This window comes from Macaca fascicularis, chromosome 12 (genome assembly GCF_037993035.2).
Source record: "Macaca fascicularis isolate 582-1 chromosome 12, T2T-MFA8v1.1".
In the NCBI taxonomy this organism is placed as follows: domain Eukaryota; kingdom Metazoa; phylum Chordata; class Mammalia; order Primates; family Cercopithecidae; genus Macaca; species Macaca fascicularis.
The window spans coordinates 105468772-105495036 of record NC_088386.1 but is presented as its reverse complement, the minus strand read 5'-3'; the positions used below and the strand labels follow the sequence as shown (position 1 = coordinate 105495036).

At 36.6% G+C, this 26265-nt stretch overlaps 1 protein-coding gene across 43 annotated transcripts in view; it reads right to left on the bottom strand.

The window, feature by feature from the left end:
• The window catches only part of MAP2 (microtubule associated protein 2), a 316151-nt gene that overhangs the window by 94676 nt on the left and 195210 nt on the right, over positions 1–26265 (bottom strand). For all 43 annotated transcript variants that reach the window (XM_074009956.1, XM_074009971.1, XM_074009963.1 and 40 more), the window contains one exon: positions 20984–21060. The gene's annotated coding sequence lies outside the window, so the exon portion shown is untranslated. The remainder of the gene's footprint in view (positions 1–20983; positions 21061–26265) is intronic.

Genomic DNA, 26265 nt, shown 5'->3' with positions numbered 1-26265 from the left:
AAAGAAAAGAATTTTAAACCCAGAATTTCATATCCAGCCAAACTAAGTTTCATAAGTGAAGGAGAAATAAAATCCTTTACAGATAAGCAAATGCTTAGAGATTTTGTCACCACTAGGCCTGCCTTACAAGAGACCCTGAAGGAAGCACTCAACATGGAAAGGAACAACCGGTACCAGCCATTGCAAAAACATGCCAAAATGTAAAGACCATCGAGGCAAGGAAGAAACTGCATCAACTAACGAGCAAAATAACCAGTTAATATCATAATGGCAGGATCAAGTTCACACATAACAATCTTAACCTTAAATGTAAATGGACTAAATGCTCCAATTAAAAGACACAGACTGGCAAACTGGATAAAGAGTCAAGACCCATCAGTCTGCTGTATTCAGGAGACCCATCTCACATGCAGAGACATACATAGGCTCAAAATAAAGGGATGGAGGAAGATTTACCAAGCAAATGGAGAACAAAAAAAAGCGGGGGTTGCAATCCTAGTCTCTGATAAAACAGACTTTAAACCATCAAAGTTCAAAAGAGACAAAGAAGGCCATTACATAATGGTAAAGAGATCAATTCAACAGGAAGAGCTAACTATCCTAAATATATATGCACCCAATACAGGAGCACCCAGATTCATAAAGCAAGTCCTTAGAGACTTACAAAGAGACTTAGACTCCCATACAATAATAATGGGAGACTTCAACACTCCACTGTCAACATTACACAGATCAACGAGACAGAAAGTTAATAAGGATATCCATGAATTGAACTCATCTCTGCAGCAAGCAGACCTAATAGACATCTATAGAACTCTCCACCCCAAATCAACAGAATATACATTCTTCTCAGCACCGATCATACTTACTCCAAAATTGACCACGTAATTGGAAGTAAAGCACTCCTCAGCAAATGTACAAGAACAGAAATTATAACAAACTGTCTCTCAGACCACAGTGCAATCAAACTAGAACTCAGGACTAAGAAACTCAATCAAAACCGCTCAACTACATGGAAACTGAACAACCTGCTCCTAAATGACTACTGGGTACATAACGAAATGAAGGCAGAAATAAAGATGTTCTTTGAAACCAATGAGAACAAAGATACAACATACCAGAATCTCTGGGACACATTTAAAGCAGTGTGTAGAGGGAAATTTATAGCACTAAATGCCCACAAGAGAAAGCAGGAAAGATCTAAAATTGACACTCTAACATCGCAATTAAAAGAACTAGAGAAGCAAGAGCAAACACATTCGAAAGCTAGCAGAAGGCAAGAAATAACTAAGATCAGAGCAGAACTGAAGGAGATAGAAACACAAAAAACCCTCCAAAAAATCAATGAATCCAGGAGTTGGTTTTTTGAAAAGATCAACAAAATTGACAGACCACTAGCAAGACTAATAAAGAAGAAAAGAGAGAAGAATCAAATCGACGCAATTAAAAATGATAAAGGGGATATCACCACCGACCCCACAGAAATACAAACTACCATCAGAGAATACTATAAACACCTCTACGCAAATAAACTGGAAAATCTAGAAGAAATGGATAATTTCCTGGACACTTACACTCTTCCAAGACTAAACCAGGAAGAAGTTGAATCCCTGCATAGACCAATAGCAGGCTCTGAAATTGAGGCAATAATTAATAGCCTACCAACCAAAAAAAGTCCAGGACCAGATGTATTCACAGCTGAATTCTACCAGAGGTACAAGGAGGAGTTGGTACCATTCCTTCTGAAACTATTCCAATCAATAGAAAAAGAGGGAATCCTCCCTAACTCATTTTATGAGGCCAACATCATCCTGATACCAAAGCCTGGCAAAGACACAACAAAAAAAGAGAATTTTAGACCAATATCCCTGATGAACATCGATGCAAAAATCCTCAATAAAGTACTGGCAAACCGGATTCAGCAACACATCAAAAAGCTTATCCACCATGATCAAGTGGGATTCATCCCTGGGATGCAAGGCTGGTTCAACATTTGCAAATCAATAAACATAATCCAGCATATAAACAGAACCAAAGACAAGAACCACGTGATTATCTCAATTGATGCAGAAAAGGCTTTTGACAAAATTCAACAGCCCTTCATGCTAAAAACGCTCAATAAATTCGGTATTGATGGAACGTACCTCAAAATAATAAGAGCTATCTATGACAAACCCACAGCCAATATCATACTGAATGGGGAAAAACTGGAAAAATTCCCTTTGAAAACTGGCACAAGACAGGGATGCCCTCTCTCACCACTCCTATTCAACACAGTGTTGGAAGTTCTGGCTAGGGCAATTAGGCAAGAGAAAGAAATCAAGGGGATTCAGTTAGGAAAAGAAGAAGTCAAATTGTCCCTGTTTGCAGATGACATGATTGTATATTTAGAAAACCCCATTGTCTCAGCCCAAAATCTCCTTAAGCTGATAAGCAACTTCAGCAAAGTCTCAGGATACAAAATTAATGTGCAAAAATCACAAGCATTCTTATACACCAGTAACAGACAAACAGAGAGCCAAATCAGGAATGAACTTCCATTCACAACTGCTTCAAAGAGAATCAAATACCTAGGAATCCAACTTACAAGGGATGTAAAGGACCTCTTCAAGGAGAACTACAAACCACTGCTCAGTGAAATCAAAGAGGACACAAACAAATGGAAGAACATACCATGCTCATGGATAGGAAGAATCAATATTGTGAAAATGGCCATACTGCCCAAGGTAATTTATAGATTCAATGCCATCCCCATCAAGCTACCAACGAGTTTCTTCACAGAATTGGAAAAAACTGCTTTAAAGTTCATATGGAACCAAAAAAGAGCCCGCATCTCCAAGACAATCCTAAGTCAAAAGAACAAAGCTGGAGGCATCACGCTACCTGACTTCAAACTATACTACAAGGCTACAGTAACCAAAACAGCATGGTACTGGTACCAAAACAGAGATATAGACCAATGGAACAGAACAGAGTCCTCAGAAATAATACCACACATCTACAGCCATCTGATCTTTGACAAACCTGAGAGAAACAAGAAATGGGGAAAGGATTCCCTATTTAATAAATGGTGCTGGGAAAATTGGCTAGCCATAAGTAGAAAGCTGAAACTGGATCCTTTCCTTACTCCTTATACGAAAATTAATTCAAGATGGATTAGAGACTTAAATGTTAGACCTAATACCATAAAAATCCTAGAGGAAAACCTAGGTAGTACCATTCAGGACATAGGCATGGGCAAAGACTTCATGTCTAAAACACCAAAAGCAACAGCAGCAAAAGCCAAAATTGACAAATGGGATCTCATTAAACTAAAGAGCTTCTGCACAGCAAAAGAAACTACCATCAGAGTGAACAGGCAACCTACAGAATGGGAGAACATTTTTGCAATCTACTCATCTGACAAAGGGCTAATATCCAGAACCTACAAAGAACTCAAACAAATTTACAAGAAAAAAACAAACAACCCCATCAAAAAGTGGGCAAAGGATATGAACAGACATTTCTCAAAAGAAGACATTCATACAGCCAACAGACACATGAAAAAATGCTCATCATCACTGGCCATCAGAGAAATGCAAATCAAAACCACAATGAGATACCATCTCACACCAGTTAGAATGGCGATCATTAAAAAGTCAGGAAACAACAGGTGCTGGAGAGGATGTGGAGAAATAGGAACACTTTTACACTGTTGGTGGGATTGTAAACTAGTTCAACCATTATGGAAACAGTATGGCGATTCCTCAAGGATCTAGAACTAGATGTACCATATGACCCAGCCATCCCATTACTGGGTATATACCCAAAGGATTATAAATTATGCTGCTATAAAGACACATGCACACGTATGTTTATTGCAGCACTATTCACAATAGCAAAGACTTGGAATCAACCCAAATGTCCATCAGTGACAGATTGGATTAAGAAAATGTGGCACATATACACCATGGAATACTATGCAGCCATAAAAAAGGATGAGTTTGTGTCCTTTGTAGGGACATGGATGCAGCTGGAAACCATCATTCTTAGCAAACTATCACAAGAACAGAAAAGCAAACACCGCATGTTCTCACTCATAGGTGGGAACTGAACAATGAGATTACTTGGACTCAGGAAGGGGAACATCACACACCGGGGCCTCTCATGGGGAGGGGGGAGGGGGGAGGGGGGAGGGATTGCATTGGGAGTTATACCTGATGTAAATGACGAGTTGATGGGTGCAGCACACCAACAAGGCACAAGTATACATATGTAACAAACCTGCACGTTATGCACATGTACCCTACAACTTAAAGTATAATAATAATAAATTAATTAAAAAAAAAAAAAAAAAAAAGCTTTAGAGCTTTAGTCTCTACCAGTAATTTTTTTTCTTTTTTTTTTAAGTCCTCCCACCCCTACCAGTGATATTTAATTTAGGACCTGCACTTAGGTACCAGAGATATTGTGGAATAAGTAACAGATTTTCAATCAGAAAATTAGGGGTGAATCCTGGGTCTACCGCTTACTAGATACATAAACTTGGACATGGTGCTAAACCAGAATGTTAGTTTCATAAGTACGTAACTAACTATGGAGCCACTGAACAAATAAATTTTGACCCCTACATTAGAATTTTTCTTTATAAGGAGAAAAAATTCAAATAATTATATTTTAATGAAAATTTTTATTAAATAAGCATACATTTAAATACCAAGATTAAAAAGCTTAAGAGGAAAATTATAATTTGGAATTGGATAAATAATGTATTTTGTTTTAAACTTTTTTCAGTGTAGAATCTGATTCAAGACCTGTCAGAGTTGGTCCAGGTTCACTTAACAAAGTACCATAAAAGTAAATCTTCTTTGTTCACAACTCTGAAGAATATTCGCTAGAATTGCAGACACTACAAAGCAGAATTTAGGCCATAAGTATTTGCACCACCACAGAGTGAAGATCCTTGGGTCTGAGATACCTGAGAGCCATATTATAAAGAAGCCACTGGCTGGGATTGATAATAATCTAAAAATAATAATCAATACTTGAGGACTAGATGCTTTAGAGATTTCCTTGTATTGTAACAGGGCCATGATCCAGGTAAACTTGGAGGCCATGTTACACATCATGGAAGAAGATGCTAGAATTAAAATTAAGAAACAAACAAAAGTCTAAAAGTTGGAGAAGAAATGGCAGTCATGAAAAGACAAAATAAAAGAATAGAGAATTGAAACTGGAGAATGTATTAGAACATATATTCAAAAATTAGATGCTTGATAGTTTTCTATGATTGGGATTGGCTTTTTGGCTACTTAAGACAGTGGAAGGATAAAGTCCTGGGGAATTACAAGCAAGATACCATTTGTTGTGTGCCCTTCTTTTTATGGGATCTGCTCTGTCCCTTTATCTTTTGATGAACAATCCTTCCTCCACCAATCCAAGCCATCTGACTAAAGCTCTGTCTCTAACGTGTTCAAATTAAATCACATTCTAAATACAAGTGTAAATGGATTTACAGCATAATGAGTCATAGTAGTTTTTTTTGCATTTCTTTGAACCTTATTGCACTCCTTATCAGTGAACATGTTCAAGCAAAACCTGAATGACCATCCTGTTATGAACATTATACAATCAATTCTGGTTTTGACTGATGGGAGGCTGGAATGTGTGACTACTAAGATGTTGTCCAACTCTAAGATTACAAATTTTAATGCATGAAGCAATTAATTATTTTTAACTGTATTTAAAAAATTAATGGATAGGTTTCTATGTATCAAGTAGTAGGAACACACTGGGAATACTAGAAAAAAACATATAGCCCTCATGTTGAAGGAGGTCACAGACAAACCAACAGCAATAATACAGTGTGGTAAATGTTGTGATGGTGATAAGGATGGGAAGTTGTGGAGGTACATCAACACCTCCTGCCACACTAGGAAGTCAATCAACACTGCTTGGAGGAGGATTTAAAGGACAAGTAGGAGGTAATCAAAGAAACGACAAGAAGCTTTCTAGGAAGAAAGAGCGTAGATGACCAAATCCTACATTTTTGTTTTTGTTGTTTGTTTTTGAGACTTGGGTTAGGCAACACCTTCTAGAAAAATACCAAAATGAGCATCTTCTGGCATCTCCATAACTCCAGCCCTCACTCTGGGTCAGAGGTCCTCTCTACTCTATATCTCCCTCACCAGGCTGTGAACTCATGTAAAGTACAAAATTGTTCACTATGGAATAGAAGTGAAGTGGGACATGTGGAAATGAGGCCGATTGTCAGGCAATGGCAGAATTGTAAAGGGATGCGATGAGCCACGCCTGGGCTCCGTCCTGAAGGCCATGGGATGCCCATGAAAGATGGAGAGAAGAAAATGGCACACTCAAGCTTAGTTTTTAGGATGATTGATCCAGCAGTGGGATGGAAAGTAAATTGGAAGAAGACATGACTAAAGACAGAAACATTTCTCAGAGACAGTTGTTTGAAAGGAATTGGACCTGAGCTATGGCAGTGTGAGTGGGACTGAAACAAGGGGCTAGATTCTATGTTCAAAAAAATTAATTAATTAAAACAAAACCTAATCCTCAAATTAATACAGTCTAATAAACTTAACAGACTGTTTCATGAATTAAAGTTACAGTACTTATCTATCATCTATTTACATGTATCTGTTTTGAAAAGAATGATAAAATATCATGTTTTATACAATTTTGATGGGTATTGACATTATTATGTTTTGAATTCAGTTTGTGGTCCAGTCACACATGATGTCCCAAAGAGTTCCTTTTTATTAAAATTTGTGCTAATGCCAGGCATGGTGGCTCATGCCTGTAATCTCAGCACTTCGGGAGGCTGAGGTGAGAGGATTGCTTAAGCAACAGAGGGCCTAAATGACCAAAGCACTGGGCCTGACATAAAGGTGGTATTCAATAAATAATTATTGAATTATGTAATAGAAAGCAAAATAAATAAATTGATAGATTGATAATGATCTATAATGAGCATGTATCAGGCCTTCATTTAATTTTAAGATCATTATCAATCCATCAATTAATTTATGTTGGTTTCTAGTATCTTATTCAGTGATCATTTATTGAATACCAGGTTTATATCAGGAACGCTGTTAGGCATTAGGAAAATGATGATGATTAAGATATAGACTCTGACAATAAGCTGCTTACACTGTATTCAGAAAGGCAGATGTGTTTGAAAAAACATACATTATAACACAGTAAATGCAATAATAGAGGATAAAATAGGTACTACACGAATAAAAACCTTCTGAGTCATACATATTTAAAAAAAATGGATGGATGGAAAACATTTGTATTATATGCATTTTAAAGTATACTAACCTACTACATCTGTGCAGCATCAACAATCTAGTTAATTATGTTAAACACTCGCTTTTTTCCAGAGAAAGGTAAGTATTAGTCATATATAAGTAAGGTATGAGTCATATAAAGCAGAGTACTTTCTTTTCTTTTCTTTCTTTTTTTGGGGGGATTGGGGCAGGCTGCTTGTGTTGTGCTGTGCCCACTGCAGCTGTAATTGTGATTCAGAGGAATTCTAAGTTGAAAGTAGCGTTATTCACAGTATCAGTTGAGTTGGGCCAAAAGGAAGCATACAGAGAATCCTTGTCATTTGAAATTCCCTTGCAACTCAAGTTTGATCCAACTGGATGAGCCTTCATACACTGTTTGACTTCTCTCTTTGAGCAGATTTATCTTAGTGTGCCCCAGAGTGAATTCTAGAAATCAGGTTAATTTCCATGGCATGCTACTTGTATTCTGTCAAACTTCTGGAGGGGTATGATGGGGCATACATTTGCTAAATCCTCCAGGCCTGAAATGTATACAATTCATTTACATTTATGAGATGTTAAAAAATGGAGCTAGAAAAAATATTCAAGGACTTACATTGCCAAAATAATTAATTTTTCTGCAAAAATTAATTGCATATATTCCAATATATTTTCAATCTTATTTGGAAAAGTCTTAATAGATGTGGCAATATTATGCGGTGGGCCTGTAGAAAAATACTTAGCTATAAAAATAGACCCATCATATGCAAGTTAGGCAAATAGGACCTAGCCAAGAGTGAATTAAAAAAATATTTAGAACACAAAAAAGATTGTTAATATTAAAATAAAACAAATTTTTAAAAAATCACAAAAATTTAAGGAGACATATTAATTTTTCCATACACTCATGTGGCATTTACTTTTTATTAAACCGAACATATGTTTAACATTTCACCATAACCATCACAAGAATAAGGGACAGTAATTTTATATTTTAATGACAGTAGTAAGTGAGGAGAGAAAGGGACCAGTGAGGCTGATGGTTAGGTTACAAGTATTACTGGTAACAGCATCCCTAAAAGGACCATTGTGGACTGTTCACTCCCATCTTTTCTTTTCTTTTCCTATCTTATCTCATCTCATATCATCTTATCACATCTTATTTTATCTTATCTCATTCCACCTTATCTTATCTTATCTTGTCTTATCAAGACAGGGTCTCAGTCTGTTGCCCAGGCTGGAGTGCAGTGATGTGATCTTGGCTGACTGCAACCTCTGACTCCTGGGTTCAAATGATACTCGTTCTTCAGCCTCCCGAGCAGCTGGTATTACAGGCGCCCACCATCACACCCAGCTAATTTTTGTATCTTTAATAGAGACAGGGTTTCACCATATTGGCCAGGGTGGTCTCGAATTCCTGACCTCAAGTGAGCTGCCCTCCTTGGCCTCCCAAAGTGCTGGGATTAGAGGCAAGAGCCACCACACCCAGCCAGAACTGCTCCTTTTTCTGGGATTCCAGATGAGCTGAGAAGAGCAGAATATAGCAGCAGTACACTCGCTTGCAGAGAACACTATTCAGGTAGGTTCTGAGCTTTCATTTGACATTCTGTGATTTTTAGATTTTTAATGTACAATTCCAAAAATTCACCTGACGAAGCTCTGCAGGATCCTATACAAGCTGGTGAGTCTTTGTAGGCTCTTAAGCATGGTAGATCCTGGATGCCAGAAACAATAATTGCAGGACAGGCTTGTCATTACTTAAACTATCATGGAGAAAATGAAGTTACAAGGTTTTTCTGTGTGTTTTCCATGTATGAATATTTTGAACTATGTAATATAGTTACATAGCTCTGCCATGAGAAAATTACATTAAAAATATACATTGGTATGTTACTTCCCTATAGTACTTCAATGAAGAATTTCCCTGTCCTCATGTTTCAGTCAAATCTTACAGTATATATTTAAATAATCCATAGATACATGTGTATGGATATTATGTATCAGTGTGCATATGCAGTGTATTATCTTATGCTGCTACATTTTCAATTCTGTTACTTACAAGTGTACGTGTGTGTGTGTATATATAACATTATATTATACTATAATTTTCAATTCCCCTTGCTTTTAAAATAAAGTTCTCTCTTGAATTCTCACACTCCAAAAGCAGGACTCACTCCAATTGTCAGCACATGCCAAAAAGGAACACACAAGCTCAAAACAAGAAGGCTTACACCCTGCTTCCCAGTAGGAAGAACTTTCTAGTGCCACAGCAGTCTGTCTGTGTTAGAAAAAGGTCTTTTTTGATTGTGTTGGCCCTTTGCTTTTTATTTAGGATTGATTACTACTGGATCTTTCCTAGAGCTCTGTTCACAATGGTGGTAAATGACTCAAGCTTTGGCACACCCTCACTGAAGTACTTGCTTTAGTGAATTCTAAATTTCTCTGACAGAGACTACAACTGTCTCAGAATCAAACTGCCTTCTGTAGTAATTACTGAGCACATGGTACAACTGGAGTCCTTGACATTCATTAGCAAAGTGCAGAGGGTGGGTGATAAAAGAAAAGACTAAAAATCTCAAGAAATGACTAGGTTTAAGTAAATTATCACACCTCTTAGGAAGAAAGATTTGACAGAGACACTCAGAAGGAATCAGCCTCCGAGTTCAGCCACATTGGGGTCTTGTTGGCTACTTAATTTCACATAGATGAAAATATCACACTGTCTTTGCTTACATGCTTGTAGGAAAGGCCAGTTTTCTTCCCTTTGAAATACCCTCTGATGTCATGAGAATTCTATTAAATGGGCACCTACTCTCAAAGAGAAAATGAGTTTTAACTTTCAGGGAAAAACCAGTGATCACACACTTACTGCAATGCAGTATTTTTGCAAACACCCAAGCATTCTGCTGTCACAGGAAAAAGAAACTCAATTATAGAATTATTTAGCAGATAAATTTATTTTGTAGAATATTTATCCAACAGAACAGCTTTCATGCAACACTGTAACACACTATATTCCTTTCATATAAACCAGGTGCACTGCTACCCTCCACGTAAATAGTAATGTTTATAAATGTCCAAATAAACAGTATGGATGGAGCAAATACAAAATATCATGTCAAGACTATATATGGTTATTTGTAAGTTCATAAAAAATCACAAATTTTTAAACATTTTTGCAAAAGTATCAACTCAGGTTTTTTTTTCTATTATACTTTTACTCTTTATTTTTCCTTAAGAGGGCATATATCCTTCTTCAGTAAAAAAATGAGTTTTTAGTTGGCCATGCCAATTTGTCTTTTTATGATAAATTTTAGAAACTCATTAAAGTACAAATATTTATTTTGTTCCACAATGAGGCTTTCTACATTAATTAATCAATTGATTCCTTTAATAAGAAGTTACTGAAGAAACCAAGAATGGCAATAGACACTATGGTTTTGAAGTCATTATAATTTTGGAAACAATGATTATTTCTATAAGGAGAGTTATGTAGAATATCTGATTTATTATTTTCTTTTTCTTTTAGAGTCAGAGTTCTTGCTGTTTCACCCAGGCTGGAGTGTAGTCGCATGATCATAGCTCTCTCAAGCTTCTTCCAACTCCTGGTCTTAAGCAATCCTCCCATCTCAGCCTCCCAAGTAGCCGGGACTACAGGTAGGTGCAACCATTCCTAGCTAATTTTTATTTTTACTTTTTGTGAGATGAAATGAGGTCTCGCTATGTTGCCTAAGCAAAATGCTTGCTTTTTCTATTATTGTAAGAATTAAGTTCAATAAACTGGTGTATCTAATACATTTACTATTTTAACATGATATTGAAGTTACAATCCACACTCTTATCTCTATGGTATAACTGACATCTATTTTTGCCACAGCTTGAGCTATTTGATCTGAGCATTCAAATATATTAATTTGTAGACAGATTTTCCTGTGGTATAACAGAGACTGTTAACCATTTACCAAAACCTTTTTTCCCTTTTCTTTGAGCATATAGCTAGAGTACATTTCTTAACTTCCCTTGCAATTAGGTGTGTTCAAATGACTGAGTTCAAACCAATGGCAGGTGAACAGAAAGAAGTGCTGCGTACACTTCCAAGATCACCTCATGCACAACTGCCTTTTGCTCCTCCTTGGTCTTTTCCCTTCCACTCACTGGATGAAGAAAATGACAAAGCAAAGCCACACATGGAAGAAGCCTGGACCCTGGCTGACTACGAAGAGGACAAACAACGTTTCAACTGGAACACCCAGACTGGACTGTTGGGTGAGCAAAAAACAAAGTTAGAATGCATTTCTATATCTGTTTGTTATAGCAATAAGCTAATCCTAGCTAAGACACTTGGTTTGAAGAAAAGTATAATGAGATTTTCCAAAAAATAGATGAAACTAATACATGTAGCAGGATTAAATGAAACATTTAAGTCACTGTCCCCAATTTATTGCCTGCACAGCAAATCCTGACAGCACCTAGAACACCCTGTGGGAGGTGGAGTGGGAGAAGTGAGAGAGCAGACTTGAGGCAAGAATTTCCTGCAGCTCTTCCTGAATTTCTCTCTTCATGCCTTTCTCTGGTGTGGCTGGAGCAAAGATGGCCCAGCTTCTGGGTTGGTCCTTTTGTAACATCTGCTTTCTGGCCAACGTGGGGACAGAAAGTGCAAACACATTCAGGGAATCTTAGGACAGCTTGATGTTTGCCAAAGGCAAAGTGAAAGCCCTCCTTTTCCTGAGATGGTAAAAAACAGAAGCCCTGCAAAGGGTATACGTCTTGTCTCTCTAGGCGCTCTTCATTTGCCCTCATCGTTATCACCTTTCTTTAGAGGAATGGGTGGCCCTCGTTTTGTTAATTTATTTGCTCTTTAACATATCTTTTCCCGCCTCCTCCAAAACTTTGTCAAATATCCCCTCATGGTCTCACAATACCAGCTCATTCTTCCTCCTTTTCCTTTTTTTTTTTCACCCATAAAACCGGGATCTTTATTTTTTAGTGTTGCTGAGAAAATTGTATGAGATGACATAAGCAAAGAACCTACCAGGGTCTGATTACATGGCTGGCTTTCTATTAATTCTTTTTTTTTTTTAATTTTTTAATTTTGTATTTCTTTATTTTTATTTTTTAATTTTTTGTTATACTTTAAGTTCTAGGGTACATGTGTACAACGTCTTCCTCCTTTTCTTGCTTTCTGACTACAAACCTAGTCTTTTTTCCTACCCGAAACAAACCCCCCTCCCCTACTACATGAAAGGATGATAAACAGTAACCATCACCATAAAATCTATTTTGTAAATCTGCTATCTCAAGGCTACAGCTCATGTCTTTTCACCTCTTTAATCCATTTGTTTATCACCTACTCATTCCTTTAATCATAACTTAATAACAACTATTAACAACAATTTATTAAATATTGTTTTGTTTAAAATCTAATAACATGGTTTTGGAAGCAGTGAAACTTTTGCCTTTGAGACTTCACCAAGTGGATAGGAATAATGACATGCCAAGATGATTTTTCTATAGTGCAGATACATTTAAAAGGCTACAGATGCCCCTCATTGCCTAAAGGTACAATTAATACCACTTTTTTAGGATTGGAGAAAAAGCTTCATAGAAGGAATGACATTTGAATTGAACAGACATAGGTTTCTGTAAGGCAGACCAGGGGAACACAGGTATTTAGACAGGAGTAACAGAAATAACAAAGATGATCGTAACATGAGAAAAACGTGGCATACAAAAATAAATAATTAAATTGAGGAAGCAACAAGTCACCTGCTGAGGTTAGAATGAAGAAAAGGCAATTGAGTAGAAAGGAAAGACTGGAGATTGTCCAGAAACAGATGCTTTGACCCCTGTTCTAAATGGCACTTAATATGTTTGGAGCTTTAGACTGTAGGAAAATTTGAAGTAGGAAAAATAAATGACCAATATACACTGAAAATTATACAGTGACAGCATGGAGGAGAGTCAGTTTATAAAGGAGTCAGGAAGAGGGAAACTAATCAAAGGCCATTGAAAGGTTCTGGTAGATGCACTGAGAGAGTAAGAGTGAGGAAGAGGATGGCTCAGGTTTCTGAGATATTTCAGAATCTGATGCCTGGCCAAATTTAGGAATTAAAGCAAATTTAGGATTAAACAATAGATTCTTGGATTTCTAATTGGACATCTTGATGGATAGCAATGGAGGTACATTAAAACTTTGGGTGCCAGGAAGAACACAGAGGGACATGTGAGTTTGTGATGCCTGACGACTGCATATCTGGATGGGCATGGCCAGAGCATGGTTGAAAGTTTGTGTTTGGTGGTCTGAGGGAAGGAGTTGAAGATAGAGACTTTGTAGTTACTGTTGTTTTTCTGTCTCTTAATAGTCACTGAGAACCTACTGAGCATGAAGTATGACACCTTTTTGTTGTTCGTTCTGTCTTCTCCTTGACTTAAATGTCATTTCCTGTAATAACAACGTTGGTTCTAACATGACATGATTCCTTCTTCTAAATATCCATCTAATTTTTTTCTGTTTCTCCACTTTTCCCCACCAATGTGAATGTTCCCTAATGTTCTTTGCTCTTTTCTGGGCGTTATTGTCTTCTCCATGGCCCTTCACTCCAAATACTTCAGATACTGGATAGGTAGATGAATACCTAGTCCATAATTCCAGTCCTGACTGTAATCCTTAGCTACAGATTTCTTTTCCATTCAATTTCTTGTCCACCACCACATATTGAAGGTGTAAACACATATTAGTGATGTAAACCTCCAATTTTCTTTTGCTTCAGAATTTACTGTCTAATTCATTCTACATATCTTTGCAGTGTAATCCAACTTCCTAATTCAAGTTTGATCACATCATTCCTCTGCCCAGAGACCGTGTTGCCTACTGAATCTCCACTATCTAATGAATAAAGTACATGCCCCTAGGTTAGGTTTTATAGTATCTCCACAATCCTATTTCAATTTACCCCTTTTGACTCAACTCAGTCTCCTGCCTTACATAATCCAATTAAAATGGACTTGCTGTTTCTTTTAACACATGTTGCGGTTTCATGCTTCTACACAATTCCTTATTTGGATTTCTCATGCTTTATAGAACAGAGACTTGAACAAGGTAGAATTAAAATATTTTTTAATGAGTAACTAGAAAGATCTTTGCTTCATCACATCCTCTTGTCTCTCTTGTAAAATGATGATTGACTCAAAAAGAAGTTTATATATTTGTTTACCTATTTCAGTGAGAATTAGGCAGGTATTATGCTGTGGTTAAATTATAACCATTAAGAAAAATGTTTCCTTGTTAACTACATTTTTTTGCCAACAGCAGAAGCCTGAGGGACAAAAGGGAAACATGCCACTTCTGGGAAAATGGCCATTTACCTCCTCAGGAACAGCGAGGTCCACAGGACAGTAGCTGAAGGGTCTGCCTGCCAAGTTCCTCATATCACACTCTATTCTCAAATTAAAATTGGTTTCAATGACCATAGGACTGAGGTTTTCAAGTGTCCCAAACTCATAATCACATTTATGCTAAATTTTGTAGAAGAATGGTCTTTGGAGCTATGTGTACTGAAATGTTGGTTTAAGGTGTACATATAAACACACAGACATCCACATACCCACACATCTCTTGCTAAGTTCACATTTTTCATATTGCATCAAAGGGACAGGACAGACAGATGAATGCATCTTATAAGCAGTTTTATTTTTACAGGAAAATGTGGCAAGTTAAAGGCTGAATGCTAACTTTGCACCTGAAATATTTCCTTAAACTGCTTGTTCTATCTCTAGATTTGTCTATGATGCTCATTTTGCTTTCCATCTATTCTCTCTCTCTCTCTTTTTTTTTTTTTTTGCTTGTAGCGTCCTTTAATCTTTCTAGCCCAAGGGGCAAGGAGAGCTTGAATAAGACTTTTAAGGGCTTTTAGACATCCTCAGTTTCAGAGCACCAACCAGTATGGAAAAGACTCTCGATCAGTATTTGTAATCAGGTTTTCATAAGTTGACAACCATAAAATATACATAAGTATGTGAAGAAGAAAGAAAAAATAGTATGTAGTAAATACTCCGTAAAGTATTAATTACACAAAAACCACAGGCAACAAGTCCTTTATCCATTTGTCTTTCCCTTGGAGGCTGGCTATACTCCCTGCTCATCTAATCTCTTAACATCCTAGTCTTTGGCTGTTTATACAACAATGAAATTCAATAAAGGGGAATTTTGTGGAAGGGAATACTTAGGGTATCAATAAACTGTACCATGAGATTTTTAATAGCGTTTGAGGGTGTCTTACCATCAAGACTCCATTTCACTGATTATTCTTCCTTCTTCCCACCCATAGGTATAGGATCCTGGCAACTATATATGTACCACCTGGTCTATTCCATTGATCACAGCTTATTAGCTAAGCAGCACAGGTCATTCAAAATTGATATACTGTTTGAAGCTGGCATTCATGAGAAAGCACACCTGAGAGCTGTGGTTGTGTAATGGGCAGTAGGGAAATCTAGTCTCTATGTAAAGGTTATCTATAGCTATCTTGAATTAAAGGGAGCTACAGAGGAATCAGGCTGAGGAGCCCCAGAGAGACTGGGAGAATGGTGGCCTTGGTTCCTGGCCCATGTTTAGTTCCTGATTCTGGACTCTCATAAGATCTGTTTCTGAGCCCTTGGATTATGAGGTCCCTCAGGAACCATCTAATAATCTTCCTTATTCTGCTTAAGCAAAATGACATATAGCCAGTAAAAGAACTAATTGCATAGTAACCATGCCTGGACCACCATTTTAAAAAATTCTAAGCATCAGAAAAAGTGCTCATTAGCACCATTTATTTTTCTTTTCCTATCTCCATTTGATCAAACTGTGAAAAGACAAGACTTAATAACAGCACCTTCCTAATAAGAACTAGAGCCTTTTGAAGCAGGTGGTGCCCACCTCTGCCTACAGAATTCCAGCCCAAACAATCTGCCCAGAATTACTGAGAAATCAGTAGAATGTGCTGATGACTCAGCCTGTTAAGTAGGAGGGCTGTTATTGTTATTTTAACTCCTGCCAGAGTATGTGGGCAATTCTCCCTCTTTCTGTCTCTAGTTAACCATGAGAGATCCCTCTTCAAAATCTCACCCCTGGAATAGGTTCTTGCTCAATAAGAGCCAGAGTAGCTTGAGATCTGGATATGACTGCCAGCTGATAGTACAGAATAGGATAGGCTTTTATAATGGAAGCATCTGATATCCTAATTTACCAATAGAATTTATTTTTAGAATGCTTAATCTGCCTTTAAAATTATTCACACAGAGTGCCACGGAGCGGAGTTGAATGCTGATAAAGTAGTAATCAGTGCAAGTCAAAGTATTTATTTTCAGAGAGGATAGTGAAAATACCAGGTTTTCTTTCTCATTTCCTTAAATGTTGGGGTATGTGGTTCTACTGTTTGTCTTTCTCTTGCCAAATGTTCTCAACGATATAAACACTCATCAAGCGCTTCTCCTAGGAATATTATAAAAATAAAACAACAACAACAAAAAATCCCAGCCCGTTTTACAGAAAATTGTCTTAAAGGATAAACTTTGCTCATCTATAAGTGATGAAAAGATATAAATCTATTCTGAAGATAAAGTAAAATCTAACCTATGTTAAATGTGGTAAATCTTAGTATTATTATTTAGTTAAAAGACTGCAAGGAATAATAAATATTTCCTGCTCTCCAACTGGCTTTCTCATCCAGCTAATTAGTTCGTGATTTGTCTATGTGCATTTTTCTTTCTTCTGGTATTATACATTATGGCTTAAAATTATAAATCAGCTAAATAAAGTTTCTCATAGTGCCATAAAATCATGAGTCAAAAACATGAAAGTGCTTTAGCATTGCAGATGTGACGGCGCTCTGTTGAAACAAACCAAAGGAATCCTTAAAAGGGCAATGACTATCACTGTTGTGCATTCAAGGGTACTCTGTGTGCAGAGCATCTACCTGCATTGTTCCATGGTAACCCTTGTATACCTAGTCATCCCTTTAGCAAGTGAGGGTCCATCCACCAGGAGAAGTGGTAGTTCTAGGGGCTAGTAATACAGCTCTGAACATCATAGTCTCTGCCTCCATGAGAGGAGATCATGTTGAGATGACGTAGATAGAAGATGCCAGTATATGTAGGATCTTGTTGGCCATTGTAGGAGTGTGGGCTTTATTTTTGACTATTACAGGCAGTCATTGGTGGATTCTGCATAGGAGAGTCATATCAGTTGATTAAGATGTTTTTAAAAGATAATTCTAACTTCCATGTGACAATAGACTGTAGAAGAACAAGACTGAGTACAGGGGGTTATGATAGTAGTAAACATGAGAGACAGTGGATATGAATGATAGAGGTAGAGATAAGACATGATAAGATCCTGGACAGGCATGAACTTGGAACTGTAATTATCTACTCTAAGTCTTAAAGAGATTAAATCATGCCTTTAACAGGTGGTGGATGCTGGAAACAAACTTTCAGAGTTGCTAACCACTGCACTGTAATATTTAAGGTTTTCGTGTGAAAAATATCTTGGCTCACTGCAACCTCTGCCTCCTGGGTTCCAGCGATTCTCCTGCCTCAGCCTCCTGAGTAGCTGGGATTACAGATGCCTGCCACCAAGCCTGGCTAATTTTTGTATTTTTAGTAGAGATGGAGGTTTCACCATGTTGGTCAGACTGGTCTCAAACTCCTGACTTTGTGATCTGCCCGCCTCGGCCTCCCAAAGTTCTGTGATTACAGGTGTGTCAACATGTTTGGCCGAAAAATATGTGAATTCTATATAAGTCAGTAAGACTCAAACTTCAAACACATTTAGAACTGCATGTATTAGGATAGAAGTATTCAACTCTAAATTCACGGAATATGAGAATTAGTAATATTAGCAAATGATTGCAAAGATTTTGTCATTTGCAAAACATTTTCACTCCCATTATCCTATCCAGTTTAACTGAATTGGCATGGCTAGGTAATTTCAAAGGCAATCACCTGGTAAACAGTGTAAGGATATCACAGCAAAATAAAAATGTCTAATTAAATGGTCACGTTTAGTGGTATCACTAAATTAATCTTCGTGGTTTTCAATAGACTGTTTCTCATTTTAGGTACTGTGTCTTCCTTGCTTTCCTAACATTGACCCTCAACTCACATAAAAGGATCCCAATAAATATTAGTGGCATGAATAAAATTTCTATATATGTGACAAACAGATTAGGTTTTTCCAATTTATTTTCTGGTAGGCAGAACAGCTTCAGAGCCTGACAGGGATGAGTTTGAATGCAGGCTCTGCAATCATTATATGATCTTGAGTAAGTTACCTGAGGTATTTTGGCCTTATTTTCCTCCTGTGCAAAATGGTAATGCATTTCTGACCCAAGAGACTTACATAAAATCTCATATTTACTCCTATTTGCCCAAAAAGGTTAGTTTTCTCTTCCTCTTCCTACCCCAACTCTGACAAAATAATTTATTTCCCTCAGAAAATAAAAGTTGGGAAAGTCTATGTCTAACAATTTCACTACCATATACTAACATTTCTTTCACCTTAAACAAATTCTAAAATTAGCCATAGTGTTAGAAAAAGATTTGAAAAAAATACTTTCTTTTTTAGTTTTTCCCATTATTTTCTAGGAGAATATGAGCAACTAACATGGGCCAAAGGTATTTCACTTTTAAGTATTTTAAATTCTAAAGGTAGTAATTTATACTATATTTGGGAATAGTAAGTATTTCATGTATAGGGAGATAAAAGAGATTCTAATTATTGTGTTATGGCAAAAGAGTGAAAATCATGAGTCCCATTAGATTGGTAAAATCCTTACAAGCCAAATAAAAAAGTGTTTTTCTAGTTGAAAAAAATAAAACATAAGCAGGATTGGCATGGTATTATACATTAAAAACTTTGAATTCCTTATAATAATTCCCAAATAAGCTTTGCAAGCCATGCTTAAACAATTTTAACATTAAAACTTTAAAATGCTGAAAGTTATTTAGACATAATAAATAATAATACTAAGCACCAGAAGATTAAAGCATTAAAATGAGTCAACTTTATAACAGAAGGTATCAACCAGATCTTCATCCCTCAATATGAAAGAATCTCTACATATAATATTGGGTAAAGATGAGCTGCAAAAGAATATCTACAGTGTGATGCCCTTTATGTAAACCTTTAAAATGTTAATAATTGTTTGACATTTGTTTCTTACACATGTCTTAGCAGTGTTAGAACACACACAGGAAGGTTATATTATCTTTAGGGTTTTGACATCTCTGGAAGAATGGAAGAAACTAAAAAGGAGCAAGAAGAGCTTTGATGACTTCTGTCATGGTTTATTTCTTTAGATAAGATTTTAATATAGCTGAATGTTAGCATTTGTTTAATCTGTGCAGTGGATACTTAGGTATTTGCTGTAATAAATGTACTTTTTTGAGACAGTCTTGCACTGTCACCTGGACTGGAGTACAATGGTGTGATCTCGGCCACTGCAACCTCCCCCTCCCAGGTTCAAGAGATTCTCCTGCCTCAGCTTCCCTAGTAGCTGGGATTACAGGTGTGTGCCACCACACCTGGCTAATTTTTTGTATTTTTAGTAGAGACGGGGTTTCATTATGTTGGCCAGGCTGGTCTCGAACTCCTGACCTTGTGATCTGCCCACCTAGGCCTTCCAAAGTGCTGGGATTACAGGTGTGAGCCACCACACCCGGACTATAATTGTTTTTTATATTTTGCTTTGAACATCTTATAAATTTTCTTGCTTAAAAACAAATAATAAAAGCAAGAAAGTGAATACTGCTGAGGCCAATTTAAGATTATATATTCAGTACTTCTAATTTAACAAAACTAAATTGGAATATATTTCCTAGAATAAGAAATCATTCATTTATAATCTTTCCATAATTTTATTATGCTTTTATCATAGGAATTTTGGGTTTAAAGAAAGATGTAAAATAAAGGAAAATATTGCTTCTGCTTGTAACAGAGCTAAAGTGTATATATTCCTTTGTTTACTCATGCAAAAATTTTGTGAGGAACGAATGCAAACATAAAAGTTTACCTGCTATGCATTTACAGCTTGTTCAGTAAATGCACTGTTATTTTTATTCCGTAAATTTTGATAAAAACTACTCAAAATGTAGGAAAGTCTGATTGCTAGACATTTCTACCACAACAAGAAACTATTCTCCTAATAACAGCTGGGGCTGGTGTTCTTTCCAGTGCCTGCTTCCAGAGCCATGTATGCAATCTCAGGTGAGTCCCTGCATCCACCTGCCTCTCTCTCTGCCTCATGACCCTAATCTATAAAATGGGGATGATCCCCATATCTACCTCATAGAGCTGTTGTAAGAAATAAATGAATTGATTTACGCAAATTAAGTCGTGTAGGCCCATGCTTGGCATGTAACAGGTATTGAGGAAATACCATTGGCATTGTTAACCAAGGCAGGAGAGAGAGGCTGAATTCAATCCTGATTTCAGAGAAACAGCTTGTCATTCTCTTACTATTAAGTCAGCTCAACACTATGAAGTGCTGTTTTAATAATACTGAATTTATTAGCTATAACTATTAAAATATTAGAAATAACTATTTATAAGTTATTTCTCCAAAACTAAAATGAATTGTTACTTATTTAAAGATTTTAAAAAACAAAAGGTTAGCAAAGAGTTATTTTTCACAATTGTGGGTAACTCAGAGTAGAGAGAGTCTTACCTATTCAAGGAAGTGGTAAAATACAAAGTTCGTTATGTCGTGTTCTCAAAGGTTTGATAATATTTTCTGGCTTCTTTCTGTTAAAAAAATAGAAAATTAATAGTTTAATCCCCGATCCATGTACATTAATCACGTCAAGTAGCTCAGCAACAGAATTCATCTTGTGGCTTTCTCTTTTTGTATTTGGCAACTATGAGACCATGAGATGGATATCATCATGGTTCTTTATAGTGGTCATACACTGAGCATTTGTCACTGGCTGGGAACTATCACAGATAGAATAGAGCAGTGAAAATGCTAACTGCTGCATGCTTTTTCTCACTTTGAGATCCACTCCAATGGCACTTTATAGGTATTACATCCAAGGAAGAATAAATTTTTAAATTGTCTTCAGCTAATAAATAGCAGACAATCATATTTTCTCCCAAGAGAATACATTCATTCTAGTAAATTGTTAATTATATCCAGTAATCTTTAAAGGACTGGGCCTCTAGCCCAGTCTGCATTGATTCTCTCCAGCACAGGATGGAAAGCAATTTTTTAACAACTCATTAAATTTTCTCCGTGGAGTACTAAACTTATTTTGACATTCAGAATCCTAAATGTCATTCTGGATTAGTAGTTTTGCTTAGGAACTCCACCTATAACAATACAGAGTATTTCTTACTGAAGTGGTACGTAGAAATAAACAGAATTACTAGAAAGCAGGAGGCTTGTTTTCTACTTCATAAGCCATTCAGGTGTAACCATCTTCATCTATAAAGAGGACTACAAAGGATGCACAATACCTAAGGGATTGCAGAGCTGAGGACCATTTTAAAGTCCAGTTCTCTCACACTGGGTGTCTAAATCTATGTATCTCCATGCGTTTTGTCAGGACCTATGTGATTTTACTCCTGGTAAAGTGGACCCCGTCATGTCTTCCAGGAAAATGTTGCTCTACAGGTAAGGAACCCAGACTCAAACTCTGGTACCTATTAACTCTTCTTTAAGACACAGTAGGAAATGCAAGTTGGAAAGATGCAGATGGCTCAATTCTTCTGTATGAACCTCTAAGGACCAATGCGTATATGGATATGAGCAGATACAAGTTTGATTCAAAAGCAAAAACTATGGTCTGGGCCAGATGCTGTGTATTAAGTGCTTTTACACATGTTAGCTCCTCTAATCTGTACACATTTACACACAATGTGCAGCAGCAAACAAGTCCTATTAGTACCTATTAAAGTTAGAAAGTCTTAACATTTAAATAAACATTTAAAAATGTCTGCAGGAAAGAAGAAACATGGTAGAATTCTCCATTTCCTGTAATAATTTGATAATTATTTTAAAAAGAAAGGTTTGACTGTCCAAATCTTTGCACACAGCTTTTTTTTTCTTGAGTCCAGCTCAGTGGTTCTCACATATGGAATATATATAACAGTATAATACAGAGTTCTATACACAATAACTTAAGACTATTTAGAGAAGTTTTAAGGATAATTTTGATTATAAGCAAATTAAACCTTCTAGGTTGGTTTCAGAACTAAAGTGGAATGGTAGGCCAGCTCTGGAGCTTATTTGGATAGAAAGAGTCTTTGTGTACTTAACAAATGAATGCTGGATAGAATATAATATTTTATTTTCTCTTGAAATTATATATTTTTCTTAAATTTCTTAAAGTGCCTGTTTTTTGTGCTTCATCTGCATGATTTTTAAGTGAGCACACATGCATACGGATAAGTGTGTGAGTACACATTCTATATGTATGTCTTTCATCCTAGTAAAAATAACAAAAAACGAATTTTATAAAATATGAATCAGTAAACTATGGTCCATGGGCCAGAACCATCCTGCTGCTGCCTTTTATTAAAAATACAGTGCTTTTGGCACATAGCCACTCCCATGCACTTCCACCTTGTATATGGCTGCTTTCATGCCATAATGCCAGACTTGAAGGGTTCTGACAGGCTACACGGCCTGCAAAGCTCAAAATGTTTACTCTCTGGCCATTTACAGAAAATATTTAACTTATCTGTTATCAAAGAGCGTGTTCATTATTTAAGTAATATTAAAAACAACACTAAAAAAATTCTGTCTTTGATGATGAGCATTTTTTCATGTTTCTGTTGGCTGTATGAATGTCTTCCTTTGAGAAGTGTCTGTTCATATCCTTTGCCCACTTTTTGTATAATAATAATAAATAAAAATTCTGTCTTTCAGTCTTTCCAAAAATTAACTCAGTAGTTATATATGAACAAAAGTGAAATTCTAACCCTAAATACTTGAAAGCTTATTTCATCCCAAAAGAATTGAGGAAATTATTGGCCAAAGGATGAGATGATTATTAAAAAATTCAGGCTACCCAGTACCTATTAGTCATAAAATAATGCCCCATTTTCTTTTTCTTTTCTTTTCTTTTCTTTTTTTTTTTTTTTAAGGCAGCGCGGACCCAAAGAGTGAGCAGCAGCAAGATTTATTGCGAAGAGTGGAAGAACGAAGCTTCGGACCCGAGCAGGTTGCCCAAAATACCCCATTTTCACATAATCTTGACTTTTATGAGGTTTCGTTTATTTAAAAAAAATAGAAGTAATTACAATTTTCCAGGCTTTATGGGATAGAGATACCTGCTATCTAGGATTTATTTTTAAAGAGCAACTTATGGCCTATTCCACAAGGCATATAAAGTTTTAAATTAATGTAGGATAGTTAGAAGTGATCATTTTTACCCATATAAATAGCATTAAATTACTTTAACATTATTTTTTTTACAACATTAACAACAGAGTTTTAGCATTAAATACATTACATACTTAAATGATTCTGACAGACTATATGGCCTGCAAAGCTCAAAACATAATATTAGCAAACATTTATACAGAATTTATTGTGTGCCAGACAATGATCCGAGCACTTCATATATATTAAGTCATTTATTCCTCACTATTATCCTCTATTATCATCCCCACTTTAAAGATGAGAAAACAGGCTAAGAGAGTTTAAGTGTCCTTGCCAGCATCACAAGGCTGGAAAGTGCCCAAATCTTTTAGTTACATACCAACTCCACAGACACTGAGAATTGGTTTTGCATTTTCAACTCTGGCTAGAGATATTTTTGAGCATAAGGGCTTGTGGCTTCTCTGAGGAGTGATATTTCACTGATGGCAACTTTTAATTTACTAGAAGTACCTACAAAGTACTTTTATTATTCAGCATATTCAGCTTCTTGAACAAATTGTAGTATACTCAGCCACAGTTCTGCCTCCCATTTTATCATTCCATTATTTCTACCAGGTTTGATTATGCTACCTTCCAGAACCTTTTAGAGTCAGATATGAACACTGTTGAGAATCATGACTTACAACACACGACAAAGTCAACTGGTTAACAATTATATTTAAGAGGTAGCCTACACAAGGCAGAGAATAGGAGGTACACTGCACACTGGCATCACAAAGTAACCTGAGTAAATCACTTAATGAGGAATCCAAAATACTTGTTCAGCTATAAACTAAGTCAGCTTTTATCAGCTGGTTACTCTGTAAAATAAGACATGCATGCAATGTGCTTAGGCTGCATATATGTTTGGCTGTTGGCATATTTATGTCCAAGTTATTTGCTACCTACAGCATTGAGGCTATAATGATAAATTCATACAGATTTTCAGTCTCCTGGAGAAAATGTTGCCATGGTGTGGTTTTCTCAACTGATGTAAGAACTCAGGTTTTATTAAACAACAAAGTCATCAAGATAAAATCTTCCCGGGATTGTTGAGCCAGAATATACTCTTTAGTTTCCTTTGAAACACATTCTCACGTAAGTATCATTTAGTTTTTAAATCTCATGTTTAATAGACTTTGCCAGATAAGCAAAACATCAGCTGGGTATGGTGGCTGATGCTTGTAATCCTAGCACTTTGGGAGGCTGAGGCTCAGCTCACTACAACCTCCGCCTCCAGGGTTCAAGTGATTCTCATGCCTCAGCTCCCTGAGTAGCTGAAATTACAGGCATGCGCCACCATGCCCGGCTAAATTTTGTATTTCTAGTTGAGATGGGGTTTCACCATGTTGGTCAGGCTGGTCTTGAACTCCTGACCTCAGGTGATCCACCCACCTTGGCCTCCCAAGGTGCTGGGATTACAGGTGTGAGCCACCAAGCCTGGCCTCCGAATAGTGTTTCTACAGGCTAAGCTTAACCTCAATGACTAACATTAGCCTATTCAGTCAATTCTCAAATAAACAACAATAACAATGTACTCTACCTCCACTATCAATCTGACCTACCAAGATTTTGAGCAATTCATGTAATTTAGTGCACTCGTCCAGGATCACAAGATTTTAGCTATTAAAGACTGAATGTCCAAAACAGTTGGGAAAATATCCATTATCCAAGCAGTCTTTTAAATAGTGGAACAGATGCCAACATAAAATCATTTAGTCTAACATGCTACTAAACCATTTCTATTCCCTAATGTGCTTATTATAGAATTAGTTATCTACTTATTTGTGAGTAGAAGGAAGTCATGGTGTCCCAAAGGCACTGATAGTTGAAAATATCAGAGAATGATCTTTCTTTCTTGGAGCTTTTGTCAAAGTTCCTTTTAAGAGAAACTTACGTTTCTTGCAAAGGAAGCTTATTTCAAAATATAACTTGAAAGAATTAAGAGCTGTTAGCAAATCCCTATGCAAATAACATATGGTCTTCAGTGGAGCAGAGAACTTGGGTAAGGTAGACAGTACGAATTACCTCCTTTCATCTCTAAACACAGAAGCTCCAGGCTATTGTAGAGGACTAAGAGGCTGGGTTAAGCTGATTTAGTAGAAATGATCTAGTCTTGTCTGAAGCATCTCAACATAATTCAAGGCAGTAAAAATAGTATACAAGTAGGTGAAGGATAAACAATTAGATTAGTCAGAAAAGTAAGGCTTAAGCCTCAGAGGCTTTACACAATAAAGGTTATAACCTGTTTACACAAATCCTGATATGAGTAGGGAGACTCTCCAGGTCACTTCTCTCTCATGCAGTGACGGAGTTATCTAGGTACATCCTTCTTGTGGCTCAACTCACAGCCTTCAGGATTACAGCAGCAGCAAAAGAAGACATCTGCAGGGCTGAGCACAGGCTCTTAAATGCCTTAATGAGGAAGTGACACACATCACTTCCTCCTACAGCCCACTGGGCTGAACATGTTGCTTAAATGCAAGGGGTGGAGAAACATGGGGGATAAATGGATATCTGATATCTGGTGAGCAATAAATATCTTCATCTCAAGGATGCTTGGTGATATCAGCTTAAAACTTATT